The 15,892-nt window shown below is 42.5% G+C and overlaps 1 long non-coding RNA gene across 1 annotated transcript; it reads right to left on the reverse strand.

The window, feature by feature from the left end:
- Nucleotides 1–4,095: 4,095 nt before the first annotated feature.
- Nucleotides 4,096–4,365, reverse strand: LOC139025040 (uncharacterized). Its single transcript, XR_011476479.1, has 2 exons — nt 4,313–4,365; nt 4,096–4,186 (listed from the first exon to the last, which is right to left on the reverse strand). It is a non-coding gene; the product is annotated as an uncharacterized lncRNA (long non-coding RNA).
- Nucleotides 4,366–15,892: the final 11,527 nt, after the last annotated feature.

Raw genomic sequence — 15,892 nt, forward strand, 5'->3', positions numbered from 1 at the left:
CTCCTTGTCTGAGTCTGCATTTTGGTTCACCTGCGCATAACAGTGTCTCGGTTATCAAAGCAGATAATCCTGGAAATAATGTGGATGTTTTCCAGAGACATTGTTGCATGGAAAAGTTCTCTGCCAGTTCCTGCATCCCACAGGAATTCTGTTGATTTCACATTGGATTTGAAAACACCAGCAAGGATAAGAAACCCAAAGTATGCATGTAAATGAGTTTGGTCCATCTAATTCCATCTCTCTCTGGGATGGACAGTTCAAAATAAGACTTTATATGTTCTGCACGTGAGTAACCGCCATCTGCATTGACCCTGGTTGCATCCTTATCACATTGACAGCCATGCGGGGTGGCTCATTCCTTGGGCAAGAACACCATTAAATTTCCCAAAAATGTCACATCCATATTTCTCCTCCTGCAGGCTGCTGATGAGCTGGTTGCTCACGGCTGACTGAGGGTCAATCTCATCCTGTTCTTCCAACTCACTGTCAGACTCCGAATTGACAGAGACATGATCCTCATATTTGGAAAATTCTTCGTCTTCCAAAGTGGAAACACTCCTTCCACACTAGCATCTCTCTCTGCAAAAAAGGTTTCTAAGGCCCTCTGAGCAAAGAGTATTTTTGCCATACTATTTTTGCCATACTGATTGTGGTAAGGAGCAACAAATGCAAAGCTATTTATTTGTTGTGTCCCTCCCCCAATTTGCACCTGGCTGGTGTAGAGTGTGGGAAATACATTATTTCGATACATTGTAAAAAATGCAGTATCGAAATAAATGTATTGTAATAACATTGTGCAGGTTCCTGCAAGACTTTGTGTAGTTTCACACACTACAAAGGGTAAAGAGTGCGAGAAAAGCAGGAGACAGGCAGACGGGCTGGGAGACAGACAGGTTCTTGGTGCTATGTTGAAACAACAGGCCCAGGGAGGAGGAAGACAGAGTGAAGGCACATAACAAACCTTTGTTTCATTTTTACTTGTTTTCACCTGCACACACACTTTCCACACTTTTATTAGCCTCGGGTCCAGTGGAAGCCGAACCCCACATCTGTAATATAAACATGTAGGGGGGTGCACAGTGTGCACTCAATGAAAATGTGTTATTTTACATGTTCTTCACAGAAAATGAGTCAAGGCCAATGAGTCTCAGGTTGAAAAAATAATTAATTGTATAATATTTTTTTTGTAAACATTGAAAATGGGACCCACAGACCCGAACACCACATAAAAGGGTTAAAGAACAGATAAAAATACAACTTATGGAACAGCGGGGACTGTGAAGAAACACACACAAACAGGCACAGATTCATATACAGTTGTGGCCAAAAGTTTTGAGAATACACAAATATAAATTTCCACAAAGTTTGCTGTTTCAGTGTCTTTTAGATATTTTTGTCAGATGTTACTATGGAATACTGAAGTATCATTACAAGCATTGCATAAGTGTCAAAGGCTTTTATTGACAATTACATGAAGTTGATGCAAAGAGTCAATATTTGCAGTGTTGACCCTTCTTTTTCAAGACCTCTGCAATCCGCCCTGGCATAATGTCAATTAACTTCTGGGTCACATCCTGACTGATGGCAGCCCATTCTTGCATAATCAATGCTTGGAGTTTGTCAGAATTTGTGGCTTTTTGTTTGTCCACCCGCCTCTTGAGGATTGACCATAAGTTCTCAATGGGATTAAGGTCTGGGGAGTTTCCTGGCCATGGACCCAAAATATCGATGTTTTGTTCCCCAAGACACTTAGTTATCACTTTTGCCATATGGCAAAATGCTGGAAAAGGCATTGTTCGTCACCAAACTGTTCCTGGATGGTTGGGAGAAGTTGCTCTCGGAGGATGTGTTGGTACCATTCTTTATTCATAGCTGTGTTCTTAGGCAAAATTGTGAGTGAGCCCACTCCCTTGCTGAGAAGCAACCCCACACATGAATGGTCTCAGGGTGCTTTACTGTTGGCATGACACAGGACTGATGGTAGCGCTCACCTTGTCTTCTCCGGACAAGCTTTTTCCGGATGCCCCAAACAGTCAGAAAGGGGATTCATCAGAGAAAATGACTTTACCCCAGTCCTCAGCAGTCCAATGTACCTTTTGCAGAATATCAGTCTGTCCCTGATGTTTTTCCTGGAGAGAAGTGGCTTCTTTGCTGCCCTTCTTGACACCAGGCCATCCTCCAAAAGTCTTTGCCTCACTGTGCATGCAGATGCACTCACACCTGCCTGCTGTCATTCCTGAGCAAGCTCTGTACTGGTGGTGCCCCGATCCCGCAGCTGAATCAACTTTAGGAGACGGTCCTAGCGCTTGCTGGACTTTCTTGGGCGCCCTGAAGCCTTCTTCACAACAATTGAACCTCTCTCCTTGAAGTTCTTGATGATCCGATAAATGGTTGATTTAAGTGCAATCTTACTGCTGCGTGATAGTAGATGTGTGATAGTAGAGAAATGGCCTGAGGGCACACACTTAATGTGTTGTGAAAAATGTTATGGAAGGTAATGTCATGTAATATTTTATATTGTATATATATATATGTCTTAATGTTGCTGGACCCACTACTGCCTTGGCAGCAGCTAATGGGAATCCTTAATAAATACAAATTCAAATACTCGTTATTGTTTATGGTCCTCTCATGACAAATAATTACTGTCGGGGATTACGTAGATTACATGTAGTTACATTTAAAAGGTTTAACCTGTCTCCTCCCCTACATCTACACTGATGGTGTCACGGCCGTCGAAAGAACTGGACCAAAGCGCAGCGTGGTGAGCGTGGTATTCCTTTTTATTAGAATGACGCCGACAAAACAATACAAAAACGACCGTGACGCTTAAAGGCTATAGCGCCACAAACAAAGACAACTTCCCACACAGAAAGGAGGGAAAAGGGCTAAGTATGGTTCCCAATCAGAGACAACGATAGACAGCTGTCCCTGATTGAGAACCTTACCGGCCAAAACAAAGAAATACAAAAACATAGAAAATAGAACATAGAATGCCCACCCAAATCACACCCTGACCAAACCCAAAATAGAGACATAAAAAGCTCTCTAAGGTCAGGGCGTAACAGATGGAAGGTGATTTTACAAGGGACATCAATAAGGGATCATATCTTTCACCTGGCTTCACGTGGTCAGTCCGTCATGGAAAGAGCAGGTGTTCATAATGTTTTGTATATTCAGTGTATTTCCACACTGAGGTTGGAATAATTTAAAAAAAACTATAATAATGCCCTTTCAGTGTAAGAGCTGTTTGAAATTTCTGCCTGTTTTGGTGGGATGAAGTTTTGGCCTGCCCGGTGACATCACCTGGTGGTAAATTAGTTAATAGACCAATAAGAAAGAGAGTTCCAAACCTTTCTGCCAATAACAGGTAGTTTTCCCCTCCCAGACAGTCCTAGCAAAAATCTTGCTTGCGAAATAGCTTTCTGCTAAGAAGCTATATTTGTTTATTTTTGACAATTTTAATTGAAAACAAACACAGTAAAGTTACCCATAACTGATTTGATATTGAGATAAGAATGGCTGCATTGGACCTTTATGTCTGTGTACATTACTGTATTTATACTTAGGATATTGTTTTTAAATGTCTATATTTCTAAATTAGCTGGAGTTCATCTTTAAGAATGAGCCACTCTCTCCAGTCTACTATGGGCTCAGGACTGATTGAATATACAGTATCAATGTTTTGAGTTATGGGGCTAAGATTAGACAAAAAATAAGACATTTGACTTATGGACAATAAAGTTGATTCTATTCGATTCGATAGGAGACAAGGAATCACTCAAGGTGAAAGTGACAGGGAGACCTATGCCCAGTGTGACCTGGGAGAGGGTTAGTGGTAAGCCCCTGTCTAAGGGGACCAAGAGCTTCTATGATGACATCAACAAGCACCATGTACTCAAAGTACAGTAAGTTAGCTGTCATTAATGGACACCATCGGACAGAGAAATTGGACTGCCTGTGCATACAGGAGGTAGCATACTATGCATGGAACACATACACACACACACACACACATGGACACACACATATGCATGTGTAGCGTGGTTCATTCTGCGTTGTGTATTTTTAATTAGGACGCTGCCACAACTGATGGTCTGCTCGTTGAAATCTTTTTATTTGCCCTGCACACGAAGAGACAACACACACGTTACCCTTGGTGCAGTCACAGCTCTCCGGCACCTTGCTAGCCGAGGGTCAGGCAAAAGAGCGCCAAAAGAATTAACAGGTGCTGCGTGCACACACTCGCTGCACAACAGCATATACAAGTAAAACTATACAGAACATAATTCTGACAAAATAAAAGACATACCTGCACACGAAGAGACAACACACACGTTACCCTTGGTGCAGTCACAGCTCTCCGGCACCTGCGCGAACACATGGACACTCACTCAACCACTGTCACAAGTACTCAGAAGTTCAACAAGATACCCCAGTCAGTGAGCTCTGTGAGACTTGTTAACATAAATATCCTACACTGTCCACACTATAACAAACGTATGGTTGCAAAACAGTACATTGTATAACCTTATGACGGTTTATATTAAACAGTTTCGGAGCCAAGGACAACATACCTTGCTAGCCGAGGGTCAGGCAAAAGAGAACGATAAAGTGGTATGGGAATACAGATAACCCGCGATGGGCCAAACCAAAATATACAAAACTTTTACAATCACTTGTATGTACAATATTGGTATGAAAAAGTGTTTGTACACCAAATAAAAACATTAGCTATGCAGCTGTAATTAAATAAAAAAATACACTGAATTATTATTATTATTATCAAATTATTAACATCCCCTCTTGACCTGGCCTATTTGAATTGGTCCTTGTGTGCAATTTGGTGCGTAATCTAGGGGAACAACATCACACTGCTACACATGCAAGCATGTAAGCACACAAACACACAACATCAGAGACACATTGGAGAAAGTGCTCCTGTTTCTATCTGGGATTCACCATTATGAGTGCTCCAAGGGTGTGGCTGTTGAACAAGTCGAGGAGACTAAATTACTGTCATGCCCTGATCATATAGAGAACTTTTTATTCTCTATGTTGGTTAGGTCGGGGTGTGACTAGGGTGGGTCATCTAGTGGATTATGTTTCTATGTTGGCCAGGTATGGTTCCCAATCAGAGGCAGCTGTTTGTCGTTGTCTCTGATTGGGGATCATATTTAGGCAGCCATTTCCCCTTTGTGCTTTGTGGGATCTTGACTATGGATAGTTGTTTGTTAGCATTATTGTTAGCTTCACGTTTCGTTTTGAGATTTATTGTTTTGTTTTTGCTGTGAGTTTCACTTAGAAATAAAAAGATGTGGAACCCAGATCCCGCTGCGCTTTGGTCCAGTTATTCTAACCATCGTGACAATTACTTGGCGTTACCTTAGATTGTAAACTGTCATGGTCAAAACATATAGATTCAATGGTTGTAAAGATGGGGAGAGGTCTGTCCATAATAAAGAGATGTTCTGCTTTTTTGACACCACATTCCACAAAACAAGTCCTGCAGGCTCTAGTCATATGGTCAAGTGCTGCAAAGAAAGACCTAGTTAAGCTGCAGCTGGCCCAGACCAGAGCGGCACGTCTTGCTCTTCATTGTAATCAGAGGGCTAATATTAACACTATGCATGCCAGTCTCTCTTGGCTAAGAGTTGAAGACTGAATCCGTCACTTCTTGTTTTTATAAGAAACGTGAATGTGTTGGAAATTCAAAATTGTCTGCATAGTCAACTTACACACAGTACTGACACACACACTTACCCCACCAGACATGCCATCAGGAGTCTTTTCACACTACCCAGGTCCAGAACAAATTCAAGGAAACATACAGTATTATACTGAGCCATGAGTGCATTGAACTCCCATCTTATATAGCGCAAGTGAACAGTAAACCTGGTTTCAAAAAACAAATAAAGCAACTCCTTGTGGCACAACGCCTCTCCCCCATGTGACCTACTTGTTGTGTGTATGTACTGACATGTACAGTGTCAAGAATAAGTATGTGAACCCTTTGGAATTACCTGTATTTCTGCATAAATTGGTCATCAAATTTGATCTGATCTTCATATAAGTCACAACAATAGGCAAACAGTCTGTTTAAACTAATTACACACAAACAATCATACGTTTTCATGTCTTTATTGAACACATGGTGTGAACATTCACAGTGCAGGGTGGGAAAAGTATGTGAACCCTTGGATTTAATAACAAGTTGACCCTCCTTTGACAGCAATAACTTTAACTAAACATTTTCTGTTGTTGCGGATCAGACCTGCGCAACAGTCAGGAAGAATTTTGGACCATTCCACTTTACAAAACTGTTTCAGGTCAGCAATATTCTTAGGATGTCTGATGTGAACCGTTCTCTTGAGGTCATGCCACAGCATCTCAATTGGGTTGAGGTCAGGACTCTGACTGGGCCACTCCAGAAGGCGTATTTTCTTCTGTTGAAGCCATTCTGTCGTTGGTTTACTTCTGTGTTTTGGGTCATTCTTCTGTAGCATTACCCAACTTCTGTTGCACTTCAATTGGCAGACATTCTCCTGCAAAATGTCTTGATAAACTTGGGAATTCATTTTTCCGTCAATGATAGCAAGATGTCCAGGTCCTGAGGCAGTAAAGCAGCCCCAAACCATGATGCTCCCTCCAACATACTTTACAGTTGGGATACGTTTTTTATGTTGGTGTGCTGTGCGTTTTTTTCTCCAAACATAGTGTTGTGTGTTCCTTGCAAACAACTCAACTTTAATTTAATCTGTCCACAGAATAATTTGCCAGTACCGCTGTGGAACATCCAGGTGCACTTTTGKAAACTCCAGACGTGCAGCAATGTTTTTTTCGACAGCAGTGACTTCTTCCGTGGTGTCCTCCCTTGACACCATTCTTGTTTAGTGTTTAACGTATCCTAGACTCGTCAAAAGAGATGTTAACATGTTCCAGAGATTTCTGTAAGTCTTTAGCTGACACTCTAGGATTCTTCTTAACCTCATTGAGCATTCTGCACTGTACTCTTGCAGTCATCTTTCCCTTACGGCCACTCTTAGGGAGAGTAGTAACAGTACTGATCTTTCTCCATTTGTAGACAATTTGTCTTACCGTGGACTGATGAACATCAAGGCTTTTAGAGATACGTTTGTAACACTTTCCAGCTTTATGCAAGTCAACAATTCTTAATCTTAGGTCTTCTGAGATCTCTTTTGTTCGAGCCGTGGTTCACATCAGGCAATGCTTCTTGTGAATAGAAAACTCATGCTGTTTAATCAGCTTCTTGATATACCACACCTGTCCGGTGAATGGATTGTCTTGACAAAGGAGAAATGCTCACTAACAGGGATGTAAACAAATTTGGGCACAACATTTGAGAGAAACAAGCTTTTTGCACGTATGGAGCTTTTATTTCAGCTCATGAAACCATGGGACCAACACTTTACATGTTGTGTTGATATTTTTGTTCAGTATAAATAAATAAAACTTGGACTGTCTACAATTAGTTGGGTTTCGATGTGTAGGTTCTTATTATTCCGATACTTCTAACTTGGTTGTTGACCCTCCCTCCAATTGCTATCAATTGTTCTGTTTGCCAGTATTCTTGAACTAAGCCTAAAGGGACCTTGTAATGTGACAGAGGTCTTCTTTGATAGGTATGCACGGGTCATGTTGATAAGGCCCACTGTAGAAAAACATGTTTCAATTAAAAATGAAAACAGAAGTAGGAAAAGTTCATCTAGTACCTTCCCGTTTTCACTCCATTTAGTGCTGTTTCTTTCCTTTTCATGCCAAGGAAACAAAACCAAGGTACTGAATCCAGGCAGGGTTGGAACATGCCGATGCTCCATTCGCCTCACCATTTAACCAAAAGACAAATGGCTCAAATCAGTCTACAAAACTGACGGTTTTCAGATTGGAATGGGATGCAAAGGAGGAGCCATTGACTCTGAACACAACCTCATCATTTCCCCACGGGCCTATGCCATGGCTTTCAACATATACAGCACTCCATATATCATGCGGAAAACGAGATTGACGAAACGAGATACACAACACATAATCAGAGTCCTTTTATCTATAAAATGTTCTGGAGTGGATTTAGTGCTGTGTTTCGTACGAGCCGGAGAGTTCAAGTGAGGCTTAAGTAGCTATTATAAAACAATGAACTTGTGAGTGCTGACATATGCATCTCTCATTGCAATCTGTTTCATGGGTGAGGGATGCTTGTTAAGTTTCAGCCTTTAAAAACCTCAGATGTAAAGTCCCCTATCTAGGGGACTTTGACCTGTTCTGTACGGGTTCCAACAGACATTTTTGTGTACAGAGCGCTCTGTGAACCGTGCAACATCAATTGCTGTATACTCAGTGAAAGTGGTGGTTGTCCCACTTCAGATGTTGCCTCCCGCTCTCAATTGTGATTTAGCCTGTGAAATCTGACACCTCATTTGCATAGGGAGTGCCACGTCACATTTTCTGACCTATCCAGACAAATAATAGATTTTCTCTGGCTGCGAGTGTCACTGTATATTTTCTCAAAGGGCAGACTGATTTTGTAGAATTGAAACAAGACCACCTTCTCTTGGTCACAAAGGGATGAAATCACTTTGTACTTAAAGCGGCAATCAGCGATTTAAATAATAACAAAGCATTCTCATCACCCCTGTTTCTGTAAATAAAGCTGAAGGATAGGGCTGGAGTAATGTAAGCCCTCTCAAATTCATGGACAGAGCTGTGGATGGAAGGATATCAAAATGATCCAAATAATCCAGGAGGTCCAAAACAGGAAAGAAATGCATCCCCTATATAGTATATGTATCCAAAAATGAAGTTGCCTTGGTCTTTTTGACGTGGGAGGGGGGTTCACACTGCTTTACTAAAATTGCATTGGCCAATACATTAGTTGGCGCTGGAGAAGAAGGCTGACGTTTTACGTGTTACTATCCAATTGTGTTTTTTGTTAGTTTCTTTAGGTTGTTTGTAACTTATTTTGTTACTTATTTTATACATAATGTGGCTGCTACCCTCTCTTATGATCGAAAATAACTTCTGAACATCAGAACTGCGATTACTAACCACGAACTGGCAGAATACTTTTTTTCCTTTAACGAGTCCGACGAGCCCGACGTGAATGACGTACTGCTTTCCCGAGAACAGACCGAGAAGAGAAAGCGGTTAAAAAGGGGCCAGAGGCTGGTTATACAATGTTTTGGCAGGATAGAACAGCGTCGTCTGGTAAGACAAGGGACGGCGGACTATGTATTTTTGTAAATAACAGCTGGTGCATGATATCTAAGGAAGTCTTGAGATTTTGCCCGCCTGAGGTAGAGTATCTCATGATAAGCTGTAGATCACACTATCTACCTAGAGAGTTTTTATCTGTATTTTTCGTAGCTGTCTACATACCACAACAGACTGATGCTGGCACTAAGACCGCACTCAATGAGCTGTATTCCGCCATAAGCAAACAGGAAAATGCTCACCCAGAGGCGGTGCTCCTAGTGGACAGGGACTTTAATGCAGGGAAACTTAAATCGGTCTTTCCAAACAACTACCTCTCCCCCTACTGTATTTATTTATTTTGCTCCTTTGCACCCCAATATTTCTATCTCTACTTTGCACATTCTTCCACTGCAAATCTACCATTCCAGTGTTTTTACTTGCCATATTGTATTTACTTCGCCACCATTGCCTTTACCTCCCTTATCTCACCTCATTTGCTCACATTGTATATAGACTTATTTTTCTACTGTATTATTGACTGTATGTTTGTTTTACTCCATGTGTAACTCTGTGTTGTTGTACGTGTCGAACTGCTTTGCTTTATCTTGGCCAAATCAAATCAAATTTTATTTGTCACATACACATGGTTAGCAGATGTTAATGCGCGTCTTTGTAGCGGAAACGCTTGTGCTTCTAGTTCCGACAATGTCAGTAATAACCAACAAGTAATCTAACCTAACAATTCCACAACTACTACTTAACACACAAGTGTAAAGGGATAAAGATATGTACATAAAGATATATGAATGAGTGATGGTACAGAGGCATAGGCAAGATGCAGTAGATGGTATAGAGTACAGTATATACATATGAGATGAGTAATGTAGGGTATGTAAACATAAAGTGGCATAGTTTAAAGTGGCTAGTGATACATGTATTACATAAAGATGGCAAGATGCAGTAGATGATATAGAGTACAGTATAACAATATCATATGAGATGAGTAATGTAGGGTATGTAAACATTTATTAAGTTGGCATTGTTTAAAGTGGCTAGTGGTACATTTTTACATAATTCCATCAATTCCCATTATTAAAGTGGCTGGAGTTGAGTCAGTATGTTGGCAGCGGCCACTAAATGTTAGTGGTGGCTGTTTAACAGTCTGATGGCCTTGAGATAGAAGCTGTTTTTCAGTCTCTCGGTCCTGCTTGATGCACCTGTACTGACCTCGCCTTCTGGATAAATAGCGGGGTGAACAGGCAGTGGCTTGGGTGTTGTTGTCCTTGATGATCTTTATGGCCTTCTGTGACATCGGGTGGTGTAGGTGTCCTGGAGGGCAGGTAGTTTGCCCCCGGTGATGCGTTGTGCAGACTCACTACCCTCTGGAGAGCTTACGGTTGTTGGGCGAGCAGTTGCCGTACCAGGCGGTGATACAGCCCGACAGGATGCTCTCGATTGTGCATCTGTAGAAGTTTGTGAGTGCTTTTGGTGACAAGCCAAATTTCTTCAGCCTCCTGAGGTTGAAGAGGCGCTGCTGCGCCTTCTTCACAACGCTGTCTGTGTGGGTGGACCAATTGTCAATTGTAAATGAGAACTTGTTCTCAACTTGCCTACCTGGTTAAATAAAGGTAAAATAAAATAAAAATGTTAAATGTGCAACCAGAGGGAAAAGAACTCGGGACCACCTATACTCCACACACAGAGACGCATACAAGCTCTCCCTCACCCTCCATTTGGCAAATCTGACCATAATTATATCCTCCTTATCCCTGCTTACAAGCAAAAATTAAAGCATGAATCACCAGTGACTCGATCAATAAAAAAGGTGTCAGATGAAGCAGATGCTAAGCTACAGGACTGTTTTGTTAGCACAGACTGGAAAATGTTCCCGGGATTCCTCCGATGGCATTGAAGAGTAGACCACATCAGTCATTGGCTTCAGCAATTAGTGCATTGATGACGTCGTCCCCACAGTACATACCCCAACCAGAAGCCATGGATTACAGGCAACATTCGCACTTAGCTAACGGCTAGAGCTGCCACTTTCAAGGAGTGGGACTCTAACCCGGAAGCTTATAAGAAATCTCGCTATGCCCTCCGACGAACCATCAAACAGGCAAATCGTCAATACAGGACTAAGATCGAATCGTACTACACCGGTTCTTACGCTCGTCGGATGTGGCAGGGTTGGTAAACCATTACAGACTACAAAGGGAAACCCAGCTGAGAGCTGCCCAGTGACACGAGCCTACCAGATGATCTAAACTACTTCTATGCTCACTTCGAGGCAAATAACACTGAAACATGCATGAGAGCACCAGCTGTTCCGGAAGAACAGCCGATATGAGTAAGACCTTTAAACAGGTCAACATTCACAAGGCCGCAGGGCCTGATGGATTACCAGGACGTGTACTGCGAGCATGTGCTGACCTCCTGGCAAGTGTCTTCACTGACATTTTCAACCTCTCCCTGTCCGAGTCTGTAATACCAACATGTTCTAAGCAGACCACCATAGTCCCTGTGCCCAAGAACACTAAGGTAACCTTTCTAAATGACTATCGACCCGTAGCACTCACGTCTGTAGCCATGAAATGCTTTGAACACCATTATCCCAGAAACGTTAGACCCACTGCATACCGCCCTAACAGATCCACGGATGATGCAACCTCTATTACACTCCACACTGCCCTTTCCCACCTAGACAAAAGGAACACCTATGTGAGAATGCTATTCATTGACTACAGCTCAGCATTCAACACCATGGTGCCCTCAAACCTCATCAATAAGCTAAGGACCCTGGGACTAAACACCTCCCTCTGCAACTGGATCCTGGACTTCCTAAGGGTAGGTAACAACACATCCGCCACGCTGATCCTCAACACAGGGGTGCCTCAGGGGTGCATGCTCAGTCCCCTCCAGTACTCCCTGTTCACTCATGACTGCATGGAAAGGCACAACTCCAACACCATCATTAAGTTTGCCGATGACACAACAGTGGTAGTGTCAGAGATCTATCCGGAACTTTCATTACGCACACCTGTCCCCTATTCCCACTGATTAGTACTTGTATAAGTGTGCCCTTTGGTTTCCAATGGGCTGTCCAATATTGTTACAATGTCCATTGGTGCGTGTGAGTACCTGTTCGGTGTGTTTTGGCTTTCGTGCCATTGTGGAATGCGCAGATGGTTACGGATCTCGTCCCGTGTGTTAATCATTGTGCGTGTGTGTTATTTATTCGAGGTACTCCTTGCTGTTTTGTTTGGGGTTCAACCCTGTGTTTTGTTACGTGTTTTTTTGGTCTTCGTCCCCGTGCCCTTACAAGGCATGCCGTAATTTGGGCTTAATAAAAATCCTATTATGCATTCCTGCACCTATCTCCCGAATCATTTATGCCGACGTGACAGAATAAAGAACCATTAAGGGAGACAGCGGGAACGGCCCGTCCGACTACGCTGCGACTGGTCTGTCAGCAGCTGCAACTGGGTCGTCCAACGTCGCCACAACGGGTCCGTCCGACGACGCAACTTCAGCAGCTACAACTGGCCSGTCAAACAGCGCCACAACCGGTCTGTCCGACACCACTGCTTCTGGTCTGTCCGACGCAGCCGCAACTTCGGCAGCTGCATCGGGTCCTGATCGACCCACACTACATTCCTATGATCATCCTCGAGGCCGGTGTTGTTGCACGTCAGGAGGGGGGGGGGGTACTGTCACGGAACCCTCCGGAACTTTCATTACGCACACCTGTCCCCTATTCCCACTGATTGGTACTTGTATAAGTGTGCCCTTTGGGTTCCATTGGGCTGTCCATTATTGTTATAATGTCCGTTGGTGCGTGTGAGTACCTGTGCTGTGTGTTTTGGCTTTTGTGCCATTGCGGATTGCGCAGATGATTACGGGTCTCATCCCTGTGTTAATCATTGTGCGCGTGTTATTTATTCGAGGTACTCCTTGCTGTTTGGTTTGGGGTTCAACCCTGTGTTTTGTTACGTGTTTTTTTGGTCTTCGTCCCTGTGACCTTACAAGGCTTAATAAAAAACCCTGTTACGCATTCCTGCGCCTGTCTCCCGAATAATTTATGCCGATGTGACAGGTAGGCCTGACCATCGACAACGACGAGACAGTGGTCAGAGACCTGGCCGTGTTGTGCCAGGACAACAACCTCTTCCTCAACGTGATCAAGACAAAAGAGATGATTGTGGACTACAGGAAAAGGAGGACCGAGCATGCCCCCATTCTCATCGACGGGGCTGTAGTGGAGCAGGTGTCCATATCCTTGGTGTCCAAATCACCAACAAACTAACATGGTCCAAGAACACCAAGACAGTCGTGAAGAGGGTAGGAAAAAACCTTTTCCCCCTCAGGAGACTGAAAAGATGTGGCATGGGTCCTCAGATCCTCAAAAGGTTCAACAACTGCACCATTGAGAGCATCCTGACTGGTTGCATCACTGACTGGTATGTCAACTTTTCGGCCTCCGACTTCAAGGCACTACAGAGGGTAATGCGTACGGCCCAGTACATCACTGGGGCAAAGCTTCCTGCCATCCAGGACCTCTATCCTAGGCGGTATCAGAGGACGGCCCTAAAAATTGTCAAAGACTCCAGCCACCCTAGTCATAGAGTGTTCTCTCTGCTACCGCATGGCAAGCTATGCATAGTCACTTTTCCTCCAGCATCTTCACAGGGTCCTTTGCTGTTGTTCTGGGATTGATTTGCACTTTTCGCACCAAAGTACGTTAATCTCTAGGAGACAGAACGCGTCTCCTTCCTGAGAGGTATGACGGCTGCGTGGTCCCGTGGTGTTTATACTTGCGTACTATTGTTTGATACTGATGAACATGGTACCTTCAGCCGTTTTGAAATGATGAACCAGACTTGTGGAGGTCAACAGTTTTTTTTCTGAGGTCTTGGCTGATTTCTTTTGATTCTCCCATGATGTCAAGCAAAGAGGCACTGAGTTTGAAAGTAGGCCTTGAAATACATCCACAGGTACATCTCCAATTGACTCAAATTATGTCAATTAGCCTATCAGAAGCTTCTAAAGCCATGACATCCTTTTCTGGAATTTTCCAAGCTGTTTAAAAAGGCACAGTCAACTTAGTGTATGTAAACATCTGACCCAATGGAATTGTGACACAGTAAACTATAAGTGAAATAATCTGTCTGTAAACAATTGTTGGAAAAATGACTTATGTCATGCACAAAGTAGATGTCCTAACCGACTTTCCAAAACTATAGTTTGTTAACAAGAAATGTGTGGAGTGGTTGAAAAACGAGTTATAATGACTCCAACCTAAGTGTATGTAAACGTCCGACAATACAATATTACAACACAGGTGAAAGATTTATGATTGCCGTCTCTATGTGTGTACCATTTGCTGGGCCTCCATGGACCCCCCCTTCATGCTAATGAGCCGTCATTTTGACTGCAACATTCTAAAAATGTAGTTAATATATTTAATATATGTTACACCAAAAATTAGAAATGTGTTGCGTTTATGAAGGCCTTCGGTAACGTTAGACTCAGATTTGTATTTTATTTCAGGTAAAACATTAGCGTTTTCATTAGTTTATGCTACTGTAGGCTGTAAAAACAAAAAAACATTAAAGTGTTCAAGAAATGTTCTTGGCGGAGTGTCTTTGTTAGAACTATGGAACAGAAGGCATATGTGTTGGAACATGGTAACAGCTTATTTTATAATGCCAAAATAAAAATACCCCAACCAACAATAAGCACGGTCAAAATGCCCACAGTTAAATGATTAAAACGTCAGTAGCCTCAACATCATTATAAGCGCCAGGTGGGCTTTATAAATAGTGAAACTCGGCACAAAATCAATAATTACGTTATAATGAATATAAGTGTCAATATGACAGCAGTCAAAAATGGTAAATTAGTCAGCTCATGCTTATATTGTGTGCATCTTCACTCGATGGCATACGTTGGATGTCATTTAGCTGTTATCCTTTGTCCTAACAGTTGACACAATTTCCAGTAAATTTCACTTGCTTGACACACTTTGATATACTTTCGTTTTGTTGTGCTGGATAATAGTCTCCGGTTTTCTTTTTATTGTATTCCTGTTTTCTTGTCATTTTTCAGTACCCTTGTGGAGTACAACAGCTGTGCAGGTGCCTTGTTTTGTGAGGGAGGGAGCTCCCCATCTCACTTTGTTCATGGTGCCGGTCAGACTAGTTTTCTTTGCAAGGAAATTGTTTGCGAATGACAGTGAATTTAACAAATTGTCCATGGTGACTTTCCTCACCTTGCCAAAGTGAGGCCTCTGACACTTGCTCACCTGCTGCCCGATGTGGATATTTTCCCAGATATTGAAAGCCATTCAGCATTTACAATTACGCATGCTCTCACTGTGTAGCCTACTCCAAGTAGGCCAGAGTAGACTAATAAGACTGATTTGATTCAGATMACTGATATAGSGTACATACCATTTTAAGATTATAATTAGATCTTCATTCTTAATCGGTGACTACATAATTATGCATCGTTCGCTTCCCCTCGCTCATCAACTCACCCATTCTCCCCATTTTTCCTACTTAATTTATTTCATCTGCTGTTATATGCGTGAAATTCGTTTCAGGAGATTTTCGGTTCAGTTTTGAGGAAATTATTGGGGTGATTATCAGCTGGACACTTCACTTTCAACTGTCGGAAGCCTTCA

The sequence above is a fragment of the Salvelinus sp. IW2-2015 genome, linkage group LG4q.1:29 (assembly GCF_002910315.2).
Source record: "Salvelinus sp. IW2-2015 linkage group LG4q.1:29, ASM291031v2, whole genome shotgun sequence".
In the NCBI taxonomy this organism is placed as follows: domain Eukaryota; kingdom Metazoa; phylum Chordata; class Actinopteri; order Salmoniformes; family Salmonidae; genus Salvelinus; species Salvelinus sp. IW2-2015.